Genomic DNA, 17,176 nt, shown 5'->3' with positions numbered 1-17,176 from the left:
CTTTCTGCGTTTCCTTCGATTTCCTAGGATACCGTATTTACATTATAGACTTTTCGTGTTCAAAATGCTGACTGAATTCTAGGTATCGGCTATCTGACAGTGAGATTTCTTCAAACACCCACCAGTCCATAATCAATGTTATAAGCCACAGGACAACTCTGTTGTGAAAGTGTATCAACGAATGTCTAAAATCTAAAAATTACCGCAGTGTCGTCCGCCCTGTCGCCCTCTGTAGTTCTGAGTGTTGGGTGACGATAAAAGACAATTAAGGCCGTCTTACGGTAATGGAGACGAAGATGTTGCTTCGGACTAGTGGAGTGACACACTTTGATCACTTCCGAAATGAGGATATCCGCGATCGATATAGGGTAGAGAATTGCGAGAGAGGCGTCTTTGATGGTATGGTCACGTAGTTTGCGCTAACGAGAATTCACTCGCCAAGGTCTGAACATCGAAAGCTTCACTATTGCATCCAGATCAGGTTTTTTGATAAAACGAAATGATGAAACCGACACGATGAGCCGACCTCGCTTGTGAACGGGACAAGCGCTGAAGAGAAAGAAGAGCAAAAACAAAAAACAAAAAAAAAAAACAAAGAAAGTGATGAAAAAATATTTTCTCTTCTCTAGTATTACATCTGTTATTCCTTCAACAAACATAATATGCTCGTATTGCAACCTAATTAAAGTTCGAAAACAGTTGAGTCTGAATACACTACCAGATATCTTAGTTCTTGCGTCAGTAGAGGGCACAAAAAGCCAGGGGCTAAATAAACAGGGGCAACTATGATGTTTTCACTCTCGCCATTGATCTGGCATTATAAGATAACCGTCACTAGGTCCTGGAAATATAACTGTCTCTTGATCTTATGAAACCATCATCATAGCCTCCTTAACTGACCCGATGACATGGATTTTATTAGATCGGATCTATGGCTGGGACTATTCTACAGCTTTTTCAGCCTCACTGCCAGCAGATAGGGAAGACTTTGGCATGCTGCAGGTTAATTTGACTATCCTTTATGCTTTTCCACATAAGCTCAGTCTAATATGAAGTAGAAAGCACATAGACGCGTGTACCACCTTCAGCGAATAACCGGGTTTTCTTCACACCGCACTGCCAGAAACTCGATCTACTTCTGTTTGATTTCTCTGAGCATGGCCACTTATTTAAAGAAAAAAAAAACTTAAGGCACTCCATGGTAACATTCTCTTAACAAGTTCACCCCAGGGGTGTTCTCGGGAAACCCGATTATGAAGTTTGTCCAATCCCACGGAAAAATAACGATCATATACCAGGCGGAGATATATACCATTTTATGGCCAGTAGAAAAATGGTAACGATAAAAATGACGGGGTCGTACCATTCGAATCTGTTTCGACAGTTAAGCAGCGTTATTAACATTGAACAGTTGCCACCAGTTGCTGGTGAAATTTGGCTGACTAAAAGAAACATTCATTTTGTGTGGGCCAGAGCACTCAAATATCATTGGTAATGAGGAAGCTGACAGACTGGCTCCACAAGGGTTTGGATTCGCAACGGTAGAACTAGAGCCACATTTTTGCATATGATCTGTATTTGACCCGTTTGGTAGGAAGGTAGCTGAGAAATTAGGCGCACTTGCTATCTGGATCAAAGCTTGCCTTAACTCCAGGCTTGTCACACCTCTATCACTGGACAACTAGTTCTTGCGATGTCAGCACCTACGTACCTAATCTTGCAGTCAACCGAACCAAATAATGGCAGTGGTTCCGCCGAGGTCATTAGGAGTTTTTGCGACGCTGGCGAGATGAGTGCCCGGCCACTCTCAAATTTCGTAGCAAGTGACGACGGAATATCCCGACCTCCAGATTGAAGGCGTCATGCTAATTAGGAATCAGCATTCTCCGCTTACTTATCGGCTTTTAGGGGGACCAGTGCATGCACATGCGGCCAGTAATGGTCATGTTCGTAACGGATAATTTCGAAGGATGCGTTTCGACCGAACGGACCCTTATGGAGATTAACTTTTGGTTTTAAGGTTTTCGGCTTTGGGTCTTCTTGGTTCTCCATTGGTGTATTGCGTTGTGCTCATTATTGATCAGTGTCTAAAAAAACGGTGCTTTAAAAACAAAATGCAACATGCTCTATTCACAATTTGACATATACACTTGAACAATTGCTAGCTTTGATGATGTAGTTTATTTTTCGAAACTTGTGACTGGTAAATGTCCTATACATTTTCCAATACTTCACCCTCGCTACCGCCGGTATGAATAGAATATTGAGAACGCATCACAATAAGGTGACACTTTAATGTTGCCCTCTCATACATGTATCTAGCTTTACGATGTTCGAGATAATACTCTCGCTTCTTCTCATTTTATAAGTCTATTAAGAGAATCAAGGATCCGTCGCCCCTGTCGAAGCGAATGCCTATGCCTCTTTTTATAGCACATGTCGGGCTCCCGAAAAAGTTTTTTTGGAAAAGTATTAAAATTTGATACTTAATTAACTAATTTTAAACTTTGGTAAAATTTTCTGTGGTCAAAGGGTAGTATAGGTCCCGGGGCGAAACGTGGATTGGTACCCACGATGGAGCATAAAACCTGGGAAATGCCTGCTGAACCAACACCAACAGCTCTACTACCAAACCCTATCTCCACCTCCACGTGGTGACGCTGGGAGCTCTTTCTTAAAGAAAAGCTGCAGACGGAGAAGGATGAAGGCGAGTCTCCCGCGCCGAAAAACGGGACAAATTGTACCAACTGGTCCTCCAGGTTGGGGGTTGGGTAGGGCTGACAACCCTACATGGAAAACAACTTGTTACGAAGCCACAACAGGAGCCTCGGATAGGACGGATTTTAAAACGACGGACCCGGCAACGACAACGGAATAACAATTTGCGCATTTTCTCATGGAACGTGCGCTCCCTGTACAGAGATCAAGCTGATGAGCAGCTAGCCGATACCCTGTCCAAATATAGGGCTGATATAACAGCGTTGCAAGAGATGCGATGGACAGGGACCGGTTTCCCGGAGAAGAGCCACTGCACCATATATTATAGCGGTCATCCAGTAAACCATGTGCTCGGAGTAGGTTTCTTAGTCAGCCAAAAAATGAAACCTATTGTTATCGGCTTTGAAAACATAAAGCGAACGGCTATGCATTCGCCGCTTGCGAGGCAAGTTTAGAAATATACGCCTCATAAACGTTCACGACCCTACAGAGGAGACTGCAGAGTCGGGGAAGGATACCTTCTACGAAGCAGTAGAACAAACCCTCGAAGCCTGTCCCAGATATGATATCAAATTCATACTTGGGGATTTTAACAGCCAAGTAGGGAAGGAGCCAGTATTCAGGCGATACGTTGGCTCCCATAGCTTACACGAAAAAACAAATGATAACGGACTGCGGACTATTCAATTAGCAGGGTCACACGAAATGGTTGTTGGAAGTACCTGGTTTGCGCGGAAAGCGGTCCACAAACATACGTGGGCCTCTAAAGACGGGACCACTTTCACCAAATTGACCATGTGTTGATCGGCCGCCGCCACCTCTCAGCCTTGATGAATGTCAGAACATATAGGGGGGCCAATATAGACTCGGAAGACTATCTCGTTGGCATGGTGCTCCGAGCTCGAAAAACAATACCACGTAGAATCCCCTCTGACAATCAGGTGAGAGTGAACACTAAAGCCATCCACAACACAACCCTCCGCGACACCTATAAGAGGGAAATGGATGCCGCAATAACCGCAGTCAACAGAGGATCTGGAGATGAAGCATCAACAAATGATCTTCACAATCACATGAAGAACGTTATCATGAATACGGCAACAAACATACTTGGCCCCAGCCGCAAAAGGAGTCGGAACGGCTGGTTTGACGATGAATGTAAGCTAGCAACGGAACGGAAGAATGCTGCATACCGAGTAATGTTGCATTCTCAAAGAAAGAACTCCGTCGAGCGGACAAGCGACTTCACAGATGGAAAAAGGAAGCCTGGGAGAACCAACAAGTCTGTGAACTAGAAAAGTACAGGGAACAACCGCACCAGGCGCGGAAGTTTTACCAACAAGTCAGCAGGATGAAGCCATATATACCTCGATGCTCATCCTGCCGAGACAAAGAGGCAAATCTGATTATCCGACAGAATGGGCATATTAGAGCGATGGGTTGAGTATTTTGATGAGCTACTGAACAACCAGAACATCGGCGAGTTGGAGGTCCCGCCAACTGAAGACGACGGACAAATACTGCCACCACCAAATTTAGGAGAAACAGCCCGTGCAATTCATCGGCTAAAAAATCATAAGTTGCCAGGAGCCGATGGAATTACAGCCGAATTGGTTAAATATGGAGGCGACCAGTTACACCAAGTGGTTCATGAACTTGTGCTCAAGGTATGGGACAGCGAATCAATGCCTGACGATTGGCAACGAGGCATTATCTGTCTCATACATAAAAAGGCAGATATCACACAGTGCAGCAATTATAGAGGTATCACGTTGCTGACTACCATCTATAAGATATTCTCCTTTATCTTGCTAGGCCGGATAGCCCATACCAAAGAGGCTTCACTCCAGGCAAATCAGTAACAGATCAGATTTTCTCTGTGCGGCAAGCGATGGAAAAACTGTTGGAATATGGGCAACAGTTGCACCATCTGTTCATCGACTTTAAAGCCGCCTATGATAGCATAGCCAGGGTAAAACTGTACACGGCCATGAGAGAATTCGGTATCCCGACGAAATTAATAAGACTGACTAGGCTGACCCTGACCAATGTGCGAGGCCAGATAAAAGCAGCAGGATCAATCTCAAGACCATTCGACATCAACAACGGTCTACGACAAGGGGATGCCCTATCATGCGTCTTGTTTAACCTGGCCCTCGAGAAAGTCATACGTGATCCTGATGTAAATGCAAGAGGTACGATCCTCTTTGAGTCCATCCAACTACCGGCCTATGCTGACGATATCGACATCATGGGAAGAACCACCCGAGACGTCCAAACTGCCTTCATCCAGATCGAGCAGGCGGATATCGGTGCGAGATCTTGGGCTGCACATCAATGAAGGCAAGACAAAATATATGGTGGCAACGTCAGCACCGAAGACGAATCAACCAACAACATCAAACCGCACTGGTCAAACAGGAAGAAGAATGAGGATAGGAGAATACAACTTTGAGATCGTTGACAATTTCTCCTATCTAGGGTCGAAAATCACAACCGATAACAGCTACGATGATGAAATCCGCGCACGGTTGTTGTCAGCCAACAGAGCCTATTTCAGCTTACAAAAACTGTTCCGCTCGAAACGTCTCACCATAGGCTCAAAGCTCTTACTGTACAAGACTATAATCTTGCCAGTCCTCATGTATTCCTCGGAAACTTGGGTTCTTAGCAAGAAAAATTGCGAACTCTTGGCCTCGTTCGAGAGAAGAATCTTCCGAAGAATTTTTGGCCCCCTACATGTGGATGGACGATTCCGAAGCCTACACAATGACGAAATCTACGAGCAATACCATGACCGTCCGGTTGTGGATAAAATCCGGTTCAATAGGTTACGGTGGGCGGATCACTTAATCCGTAAGGATGAGGATGATCCCACCCGGAAAGTGTATAAGGGCAATATCTATGGTAGAAAAGGAAGACGAGGCAGACCCTGCCTAAGATGGAGCGATGGCGTAGGTCAGCACACCAGACGGCTTTTAGGGATATCGAATTGGTCGACCTCGGCGCAAAACCGGGCTGTCTGGAGTTCCTTATTAAGGCAGGCCTAGACCGGATACCGGTTGTTGCGCCGTTGATGATGATGATGACGATGAAAATTTTCTGTGACTAAATTTTTGTGGGGCCAGTGAACTAAAAGTGCAGGAGGCAATGTCTGCAAAAATACAAGGGGAAAATATGCTTGGCGGATATTACATATCAATTTGATTTCAATATTTGAAGTGGTCACATTAGTGTTGAAATGCAATGATGGCCTCTGTCGGCCCTGCCGAAGGCGACGTGAAACCTGAATTGACTTTGATGTAAACATATTTTTCTTCAAACGTTGTTAATTGCAAACACTCAGCCTTTAATCAATAGCTTCGAGAGGTGCATTGTTTCGAGGGAAATTGCTCAAAATTTCCGGCGGTGGCCTCTCTTCCTCTTACGTTGATGCAACTGTACAGAAAGTATCGAAGTTGAAACTTTTTTTTCATAGATCATTAGATTTTACAGGTAAAACCTCAATTACAGCTTAAGATCAAGTGCCGGTCACTTGTTTTGATAGCAATCCATCTCCCTAAATTATTTGGGTTTTGTGGTCAACTCATTAAGAGGGAAACGCTTGTGTACAATGTGTAATCAAATATTGCATTACGATGAACCCCAACCGTAAGAACAATTTTATGGTGTATTAGCTTTAAGTCAGATACCTGACCAACGAACTATTATGCTCAGATACTTATGAATGGCAAAGAACGCAATACTACAATAGCAAACTGTAAGGAAATATGCTATGATGAAAGGTCAAAGCAAGCACGATCTCCAAATATGCAGACACGACCGTATTGTGTGTAAATTGCATGACCGCCTTCTACGCTTCCTAGCCAATGTTTAGCGGCACCTCATCAACATTACGATTCCAATGTGCATATAAAAATCCATCAAGTTCTTGCGAACGGATAACTGTTACACGTTGAACCAAGCTAACAAAAGCTATTGCTATTTTTACCACCGCCATTTATGAAAGCGCCATTTTTCTATGAATTCTTTGAATCCAACTTTGCAATGAATAGCTGATGAGTACCATTGATAAATGCAGCCTCGCCATCAATGGAAATTGGGCGCACACCTCATAAAAAGTGTAAACAATAATAAATAAGATACAAAGATACAAAGGCGCGCGTTCATATGCGGACACATTTGCATACATGAGCATATAAGCCAGTGGCAATGGGAAATGTATCGGAAATAGTAAATTTATCACTTGGAAATGCTGACTTGTTGGCAAAATGGCCTTATTGGGTCAATTAGTAGCCGCATGCGAACTAGCACTCAGGAAATTTGACGCAAGAGCGACCGGAGGAAAAATAAAGATACTCCAAAGATGGCTTTAATATCTTTAAAAACTTCCAACTAAATGATGGAGCACATTTGGTTAATTTGTCGGAAAATAAAATTTAGATTATTATGCAATTTGTGCTCTCAGTGAACCTGCGGCGTCTAGGTATTCGGAGCCTAAACAACCATTACGTAGTAAATGCTCTTAAGAGGCTTAAATTGTTTGAATTTTTTAAGTAATTACAACTTAAATGCTCAACTATTGTTCGCAAACAAATGAGTGTTTCATAACAGGCAATAAATCCAGTTGGACAATTAATAAATATGGAATGGTTATGCCGGGCTGCGCGAATAACTACTCAGGTTGGCTTTCGCTGCACTTGTTCGACTCACCTGTAACAAATAGCTTTTAATAGTATCTTAATGCAACTATGGAACCTGCTAGATGCCTCGATAAATGCTACCCCACCTTAGCGGAAAATCGGCCTAACTTTGTAAACAAGAATTTATCCATTTTGCCCATTTTCTCGCCGTGAAACCTGAGAAGGAAAGTGTGTACCTTGTTTTATGGTCAAGTGAATTTGAAACTTTTTGCGGCTACATTGCACCTGAATTATCAGTTAATTTCCCTATCACTTGGCTTTCCGTCCTCCACCTCTCAAGTTCGGGTAACGTTTTAAAAGTTCCCCAGTACGTGTTTCGCACATTTCATGTTATACAACGCACGTACAGTGGAACAAGCAGTAATAAGCCATATCTCACCTGATGTAACGGCAACAAGGCTACTCGGCACTCAGGTGAATAATTCAAACAGTGTAGGGAATGCGAGCATGTACACATTCGAGATCCGTCTTCATTAAATATGCATGTGTGGTTTGTTCATTGTTCATTAACAGAGTTTGCATTGTAACTGATTAACATTATTGCCTGAACATGGAATCACTGACATTTTATGAATGGAACTGGCGCAAACAGTAATGGTCTGTAAATGCGGAGCCTTTAATAAGCATCCTAAACCGGAGAAGAAGCTACTTTCACATCGCCTTTCTTTTTTCAAAGAAAAGTGAGACTTTCGAAATTCGGGAATCCCGACGAGGACGAAGTTTCTAGTGGAACATTCATTAGAACTTGCGGCAATGGGGTAATACTATAATGCGGTGTTAACGCCCATCATATCTGCTGGGGTTTTTTTTAACATCAACCCAAGGAATTGAGACTACTAGAATATCTAGTACAAACCGAAATTCAGATCCTCAACTTGGGGGTAGTGAATCTACTTCCTCCAATGCGATCAAGCGAGAAGTTACCGGTATCACGGCTGTTTCTGTCGGAAAGTGGACATTATTGAACGATATCATGTTGCAGGCACTTTGCACTCACCACCGGCCTCTGCTACATTTTAGAATCCGTGGAAGACAGATTGAGCGACGTGCAAAGGAGAACTGAGCTCCTGAATTACGATCCTAGGGAAACCCATTCAATCCATTGGTGGAGTTGAGAAAACAACCCAGATGATCACAACTAGTATGGGAATGGAAATGCCAAAGAAGGGTGAAACACCTTCTCGGAACTCAGATTTGGCAAAATGAAGGACAACGGCAACTGCACCACTCAACTTAGCTCTGAAGTCTAATTCAGCTATCGGTTGCAATTGGCACAATGATGCTCAGGAAGCTCTAAAATATACTATAATAAGGTCGACTAAGCGGTCATCATGATGACGCTTTTTCAAAGAGACTAACTGACTTGGGGCAACCTCGACATTGAAAGAGATACAAAGCGGGAGGTACAGGTCGAAGAAGTGATAAGGAAATGGCAAACCATTCGCTTGAAGTGCGCTTCCCAGGCAGCACCCAAAATTGCAACTCAAGAGACTTGACTTTAGTATGAATGGTCGTTTCACTGGAGCGAGTACAATGGACTTTTAGCTTGTATCAGCGATACAAGTCTAGGGGTGCTTGGTTTGATGTAAATAAAGCTGGTACTTATTCCCAAAGTCGGAAAACCCACCCACATAAACGCAAAAAGCTTCCAACCAAACAGTCAACTTCTTTCTAATAAAAGGACTGGGACATAGAACATTGGTTTGTAAGTGATGCATTGATTCCGCCGCATGGCTGTAGCCAACATGGTTACCAGCAAAGTAAATCCACGGAGGCAGTACTGCATGAGCTCACGGAAAAAATAAAAAAAGCGATATCCGAAAAGGAATACGCCTTATTCAAATTAATGAATACAGAGGGTACCATCAATTATGCTTCATTCGCGACGGTTTGTGGTCGGGGAAGATAGCAGAATCGATCCGCTATTGATCAGTTGGATTCTTCAGATACTAGTGTGGAGAAAGATCCAAAAAATGGTCAAACGGAAATCTAATGAAGGAAGATATCCTAGGAGCTGCCAAAAGGGGGGGAGGAGTTCTCTCTCCTCTGTTATCCCTCTTGGTGATGGACACTTTGATACACAACAGAACAGAAAGATCATCTACGGATGACCCACGCGTAATATTTATCGGGGAGTTTGCGGACACAGTATGGGAGCGCTTGAATACAGCTTTGATGAATACTTTGATGAGCTGCTGATCAACCAGAACATCGGCGAGTTGGAGGTCCCGCCAACTGAAGACGACGGACAAATACTGCCACCACCAAGTTTAGGAGAAACAGCCCGTGCAATTCATCGGCTAAAAAATCAAAAGTCGCCAGGAGCCGATGGAATTACAGCCGACTTGGTTAAATATGAAGGCGACCAGTTACAGCAAGTGGTTCATCAACTTGTGCTCAAGGTATGGGAGAGCGAATTAATGCCTGACGATTGGCAACGACGCATTATCTGTCTCATATATAAAAAGGGAGATATCACACAGTGCAGCAATTATAGAGGTATCACGTTGCTGAGTACCATCTATAAGATATTCTTCGCTATCTTGATAGGAAGGATAGCCCCATACGCCCAGAACATCATTGGCCCATACCAAAGAGGCTCCACTCCAGGCAAATCAGCAACAAATCAGATTTTCTCTGTGCGGCAAGCGATGGAAAAACTGTTGGAATATGGACAATAGTTGCACCATCTGTTCATCGACTTTAAAGCCGCCTATGATAGCATAGCCAGGGTAAAACTGTACACGGCCATGAGAGAATTCGGTATCCCGACGAAATTAATAAGACTGACTAGGCTGACCCTGACCAATGTGCGAGGCCAGATAAAAGCAGCAGGATCACTCTCAAGACCATTCGACATCAACAACGGTCTACGACAAGGGGATGCGCTATCATGCGTCTTGTTTAACCTGGCCCTCGAGAAAGTCATACGTGATCCTGATGTGAATGCAAGAGATACGATCCTACATAACGACGAAATCTATGAGCGATACCATGACCGTCAGGTTGTGGATAAAATCCGTCTCAATAGGTTACGGTGGGCGGATCACTTAATCCGTAAGGATGAGGATGATCCCACCCGGAAAGTGTATAAGGGCAATATCTATGGTAGAAAAGGAAGACGAGGCAGACCCTGCCTAAGATGGAGCGATGGCGTAGGTCAGCACGCCAGACAGCTTTTAGGAATATCAAATTGGTGGACCTCAGCGCAAAACCGGGATGTCTGGAGTTCCTTATTAAGGCAGGCCTAGACCGGATACCGGTTGTTGCGCCGTTGATGATGATGTTGATGAATGCAGCTGAATTCGCAGTTGGTGCCTCCATAATCGACTTACGGTGAATACTAGGACGGTTTTAGTTATGTTGACAAGGAATGGTAACGGGGGCAGCTACACGCTGGCCTTCCTATCAGGTGGGAGAAAGTAGCTGGTAGAAACTGTCATTAGGATGAAGCTTTATACCGCACCATACTCGTTCCTGTCACGACAAAGAGGGAAATTTGTTTTTTGAGTGTATGGGCATATTAGAGTAATGGGTTGAGCATTTTGATATGCTGCTTAACAATATATCGGTGAATTGGAGGATCTGCCAATTGAACACGACGGACAAAGGCTGGTAACAGCAAGCAAGGAAAAATACTCCGAGCAATTCATCGGTTTAAGGATTAGAAGTCGCAGGAGCTTAATTGGTTAAATATGGAACCCCACCCAATTCGTAAAGTGGTTCATCAACTTATGCTTAAAGTGTGAGACAGCAAATTAATCCCCGATGACTGGCAAAGAGAGATTGTCTGCCCCATGCATAAAAAGGGAAATAACACCCAAAGCAGGAATTCTGGAAGTATCACGTTGCGGATCTATAATATATTTTCCGCTATATTGTTAGGTCGGGTAGCCCCATACATCCAGAACATCATTGGCTCATACCAAAGATGCCTCACTCCAGACAAATTAGCAACAGATCAGATTTTCTCTGTACGGGAAGCAATGGAAAAACTGTTGGAATATGGCCATAAATTGCACCATCTTTTCATCGACTTCGAGGCGGCTAGAGTAAAAGTGTGATCTGATCTGATCTGATCCTGGCGAGTGCATGGGGTCAGCAGCGGGGTCACACTTGAGACCATTTACCTCTAACAACGGTTTACAACAGGGACATGCTGAATCATGCGTTCATGTATCCCTTTTAACCTGGCCCTGGAAAAAGTGTTTTGCGCTGCTGACGTAAATGTGAGGGGCACTATCCAAGTCCAGCCAACTGTTGTCCTACGCTGACGATGTTGACATCATGGGAGAAATGACCAGAAATCTACCTTCATCCAGATCGAGGAAATAGCGCGAGATCTATGGCTGCACATTAATAAAGGCAAGGCGAAGTTCATGATGGCAACGTCAACACCAAAAAGATCCCAACAATAGCGTGAAATAGCACTGATTAAATGATAACTTCTGCGATCTAAGGTTGGAAATCACAACCGATAACAGCTGCAACGATGAAATTCGCGCACAGTTGATGGGTGCCAACAAAGCCTATTGCAGCTTACAAAAACTGTTTCGTTCGAAACGTCTTTCATCGCAGGATCAAAGCTTTTACTATATAAGACAATGATCTTGCCACTCTTCATGTATTCCTCGGAGACTTGAAAAATTTCATATCGTTCCACGCGTACGAGAGAAGAATCCTTGGAGGAATTTTCGCCCCCTACATGAGGATGGATGATTCCGTAGCCTATATAATGACGAAATTTATGAGCAATACCACGACTGTTTGGCACTAGATAGAATCCGGCTCAATAGGTTGTGGTGGACAGGTCACTTAATCTGCATGGGTGAGGATGATCCAGCTCAGAAGGTGTACGAGTTTAAGGGTACTATCTATGGTAGAAGAAGAAGACGTGCAGACGATGCCTGAAATGGAGCGATGGCATGGCCAGGGCGCCAGACAACTTTGGGTGTATAGGCTGAAAGCTGTGCAACAAACTGACAACCTGATCGAAGCATGCTATTGTCTTGGAATCCTGTGCTCACCCTCTGATCAGATCGGAAATAGAAAAACGGCTACAGTAATGGAACGGGGAAAGGAACCTGAAGCGTGTGCTCGCTTTCCAGAACTGTCTGACAGCTGACAAATGCCTGAGAAGCTAGAATTCCGCATAGGTTTTGTGGTCAAAAATGATTTCAATCAATGAAATATTTGGTATGCTTCGAGTAAAAAACAAATTCTTGGACATTTGGGTAATTAACGTATATGCAGGTTTCAACCGAAGGCAATTGCAAATTATAGGGTCGCGTTGAGTCACTATTTGTTTCACTGTTCTCCAAAGACGGGAAAACACTATTCGGCAATTGCAACGCATATCCCCATGTTATGCTGACTAGCCACATGTGGACACGAAATGCTTCTACAAGCAGAAGGAAAATCGTTCAGCCATAAAGGCACTCAAACGGAGTAAAGCCGCTGGGGTTGACGGTTTCCCCGCAGAATTATTTATCGCTGTACCTGCAGTTACTGCAGGACTGTTGCTTCAACTCATGCGGAAATCTTGGGAAATCTTCCCCAGAGAGTGGAAGAAGGGGATTAGTATTTTCTGCTCATACATGGAGGAGTATACGCCAGATTGCGCTTGAGTTTCACTATCGTCATACTTAACGTTGTGTAAGTGATAAGCTCAAAGCATCGAGACCCATGACGATGGGGACTGCGGTTCGAACCCAGAGCAGCGTGATTGGGTGACTGGTAATGAGAGATTATTTTTCCCATACATAGCACGCAATACAGCGATTATAGAGGTATTACATTGCTGAGTACCATCCATAAGATATTCTCCGCTATCTGCTAGGCCAAATAGTGGAAACTCCCAGAACATCATTGGCCCATAAAAAAGAGGCCTTACTCTAGGCACATCTGCAACAGATCAAATTGTCTCTTCGCGGCAAGCTATGGGAAAACTGTTGGAATATGGTCATCAGTTGCATCATCTTTTCGCTAGGGTGAAAGTGTACACGGTCTCGACATAATTCGGTATCCCCACCCAATCGATAAGACTGATCGTGCTGACCCTGACCAAAGTGTGAAGTCAGATAAAAGCAGCGATTGGGAGACCGACGCTCTATCTCCTTAACCATCGCGCCGTCCAAAAAAGGGGCTGCTAAGAGAAGTTTATCTGGCATGCTCTACACAGGAAGGGTATTCCTGAAAGGTTTAAAGCTTCAATCAAAGCGACATATGATCGTGGAAAATGTCACGTGCAGCATTGTGGTAAAGTCTCGGAGGATTTTGAGGTCGAAAGCGGTAGGTTTCCATTTTATAGTCGATATCATTTCCTGTGTTTACCGTTGACATTCTTCATGCTGCCCCGAGAGACGTGAAGGAGTTCGGGCGTCTGGGAAAGTCGAGGGGGCTACTGAAGGGCATTTCAGGTAACGTGAGTGATGGCGCGTAGGTATGACTGACGTGCTATACCCCACCAAGGGGTAAATAGCAGCCATATGTCAACGCAAAGATTGAAAAAGAGCTAGTCCACCGTGGAAATGCTATGGTACGCAGTCTCCACGGAAAAACTTCCGAAAACGCTCCAGCATAATCATGGCAATCTAATCGATTTGTTTCTCCTATCGTAGGACCTACTAGAGAACTGGGCCTCACCGGATAGGGTCATTGATAGACTGGTTGCGTCGTCATTGAGGAACGAGCTGCTTCTAACCCCCTTTTCGCACGATTGTTCCGCGGTGAATTACGATAAATAGACATTATTTAATCAGAGTAAGATATCGATCCCAAATTGCAAATAAATGGAGTTGGAAGCTCACTCCTTCCGGTGCATAGCCCCCCTTTTAATTTCAACCTGCCGCAATGTAATGTGGGGGCTTACAGTTCTGACCTTTCTATCAAATGTCAATAGGTGAACCGTTTCTGAAAAAAAGTGCGTGTAACAAACAGATAAATACATAGGCAGTGAGAATTTGAAAGCAAAAGTTCAATGCTTCCGAACGACGAGTCCTCAGCAAAATCTTGGGTCCATTAGAGGTGTACAGCCTGAGGAGAATGAGAGAGAACAGATTGTGCCGGAAAGTTATTATAAGTCCAACGAAAAGGTGCCTACCATATTGAGATTCGAAAGCTCCAGCAGATAGGCTTTTAAAAACATATGGAGAACACAATAATTTCCAGGCAAGTTGGAAAGGAAGAAATTCCTTGGAAAACACCTAAACATGCAAGAGGGCTCAGCAAACAATGCAATTTACATGCTGCTTGGTTTGCAATATTGGGGATACAGTCGCTCGATCAAGAAGAGTAAAGGCGAAAACTTCGGAAAACCAAGGGGGTAGATCGGACTGTGGAAATGAGGGCCCTTCAAAGTTGTAACTACAGATGAATAGAAATTTACGAATTAAGCTTGATAGTGCAAATTCATGTAAGCCTGTCGTTAACTTAAACAAAAATGCCGAGAACAGCAACTGGCTGTTCTGAATTTAAACGAAGTGAGGTGGCTTCAAGCTAAATCGCTTCTGTCCCCATTCCCCTCCGCACTCATCTACCTTAGTAAGCTCCAAGAAATTAGCACGACCCCAACAAATTGATGATCACTGTCTTTACCATCACACAGAATATTGTGCTGACTATAGTTGTGGAGAAAACACCAAGTCAAACGCAAATATTAATGCTGAGCAAGCATTTGAACGCGGAGCCACAGGGTCAAAAGGCTGTCCTTCAAGAAATGTAGGCAACCTACCGTCAAAAGTTGATGTTTCGATAGTGATATAGGCCAATTTTCAAACGAGAGAAGTTTGTAGAATTGTGTTATTGGCAGGGACCAACCTTTCCTACTCTGAATAAATGGACAGCACTGAAGGTACTGAGAAGTACTGTAAAAGCGAACTACAAGAGATACTGATCGAGATGAGCCTAGAGAAAGAGACAAGATACTTTTCTGTATCCGGAGTTCCAGTTAGCTAACCTCGGTAACACTGGAGCAAGCGGGAGTGGGGAATACGTACATTTTTTCCTCTTAGAAGGCTCCACTACTGACCGATCAGGTCCACTAAAAGAATTACAAAGTCTGACGTCTATCATTGCTGCGTGGAAGATTAACCTGGTGATACACTGCAATGCCAACGCGGAGCATACGCGTTGGGGCAGTTCAGAAGTCAACGAAAGATGTGAGTCTCTCTTTCATTTTATTAAGACCAAAAACTATCAAACTTTCATTTTCCAACCTCGGAGAATTGCGACGACTGGGAAGAGATCCTTGATGCTACCCTTGTAATCGACAATGGGATTTTCAAGATGCAGAATTGGAGAATGTATAATGAAAGATTGTTGTCAGAACACGGTTGGATACTTTTCAGTCTAAGTCTGGCTATACAAGGTGCCCCATTTATAGTGTTTCCTATTCATTCCTTGGCGGAGTATAGACCATCCACACAGTCAGATTACGCTTTTAGTTTCACTATCAGACATTTAACGTTGTGCAGGTGATAAGCTCACAGCAGCGGGACAAACACAAGACGAACACAGACACCCATGGCGACTGGGACTTGAACCTAGAACCGCGATATTGTGATACCTTTCTGATGACGGTAGAGCGTGTTCTAGATAACCAGTTAAGAACGATGATGGAGAGAATGCCCTCCTCCAAATCTCAACTCGCCTACCTCAAAGACAAATCAACAGAAGCCGCTCTTCACGAGGTAATTACCATGGTTGAGCGGCCGCTGCAGTGCAAGCAATATACTCTAGCTCCTGGATGTAGAGGGAACATTCAGCGTTAGTATCAAGTACCAGCAGAACTCTAACCAAAATAGGGTTGCGGGAGTATTTTATGCATTGGATAGTATCCACGCTAAGAATTAGGACAATCCAGTTGTTCTGACAAAACAAGAGTTATGAGATACGCGACCCAGGGTGGTGCCATTCTACGGTGCTCTGGTTGGTAGTGATGGACGAAATTCTACGCATATTGGACAAAAGCGGGGGAAGGTGGTTTTGTATGCCGGCGATTTGCTGATATTAATCTCCGAGATATTTCCCTCTATTGTAAGTGAAATCATCGACGAATCGCCAAAAAAAGTGAGCCCGTGGGCTGCAAGATGCGGACTCGGCATAAATCCAATAAAAGCGGAGCAAACGCTTTTCACCACCAAGCCAATGATACCAAAATTCCATCTCCCGCGTCTTAATTAATAAAAGATTCATCCCTTCCTCCAATGGAAACTATCTGGGTGCGATCCTGAATCTTACATTAAATTGGAGATTGAACATAGAATTCAGGGTTAATAAGGGATGGATGATCTTTTCTGCCAACAATATGACTTTTGTTGAAAAATGATGCCTTCGGCAAGGAGGACTTTAAATGTACACAGCCGTGGTTCGATCCACCCACCCATTATATGATGGCAGGCGCTGAACAGGAAGTACAATAGAAAGAAGCTTAATAGGAATTAAAGAACCGCGTGTGTATGTGCAGTTCTGCCATTGCTCTTGGTAGTGTTTCGGTGGACATAGTCCTCCCTACCTACTTGACAGCCAATGATTTTAGATAGAAAAGAATCTCCACCTGCACTAAGCTGAGGAGTAACCTACCTCCTCATAACCAAACTTGACCTCGAGAGGACCAGACGGGCGCAAATGCATATATATTTATGGCGGTTTCCACTGGTCTTTACGGGTTTATGCCATCAGGCTCGGCACGCAGTTCTTCGGGACTCAAAAAAATCTCTAAGTTCCAAGCTGCTCTGAAGATCTGAGCTAGCTAG

General features: G+C 43.9%; 1 protein-coding gene across 6 annotated transcripts in view; it reads right to left on the bottom strand.

Annotated features, from left to right (window-relative positions):
• LOC119649168 (rap guanine nucleotide exchange factor 4) overlaps positions 1-17,176 on the bottom strand; it is a 313,803-nt gene that overhangs the window by 82,831 nt on the left and 213,796 nt on the right. The gene's annotated exons all lie outside the window — the stretch shown is intronic.

This window comes from Hermetia illucens, chromosome 1, assembly GCF_905115235.1.
Source record: "Hermetia illucens chromosome 1, iHerIll2.2.curated.20191125, whole genome shotgun sequence".
Classification (NCBI taxonomy): Eukaryota; Metazoa; Arthropoda; class Insecta; order Diptera; family Stratiomyidae; genus Hermetia; species Hermetia illucens.
This window is presented reverse-complemented; position numbering and strand designations above follow the sequence as displayed.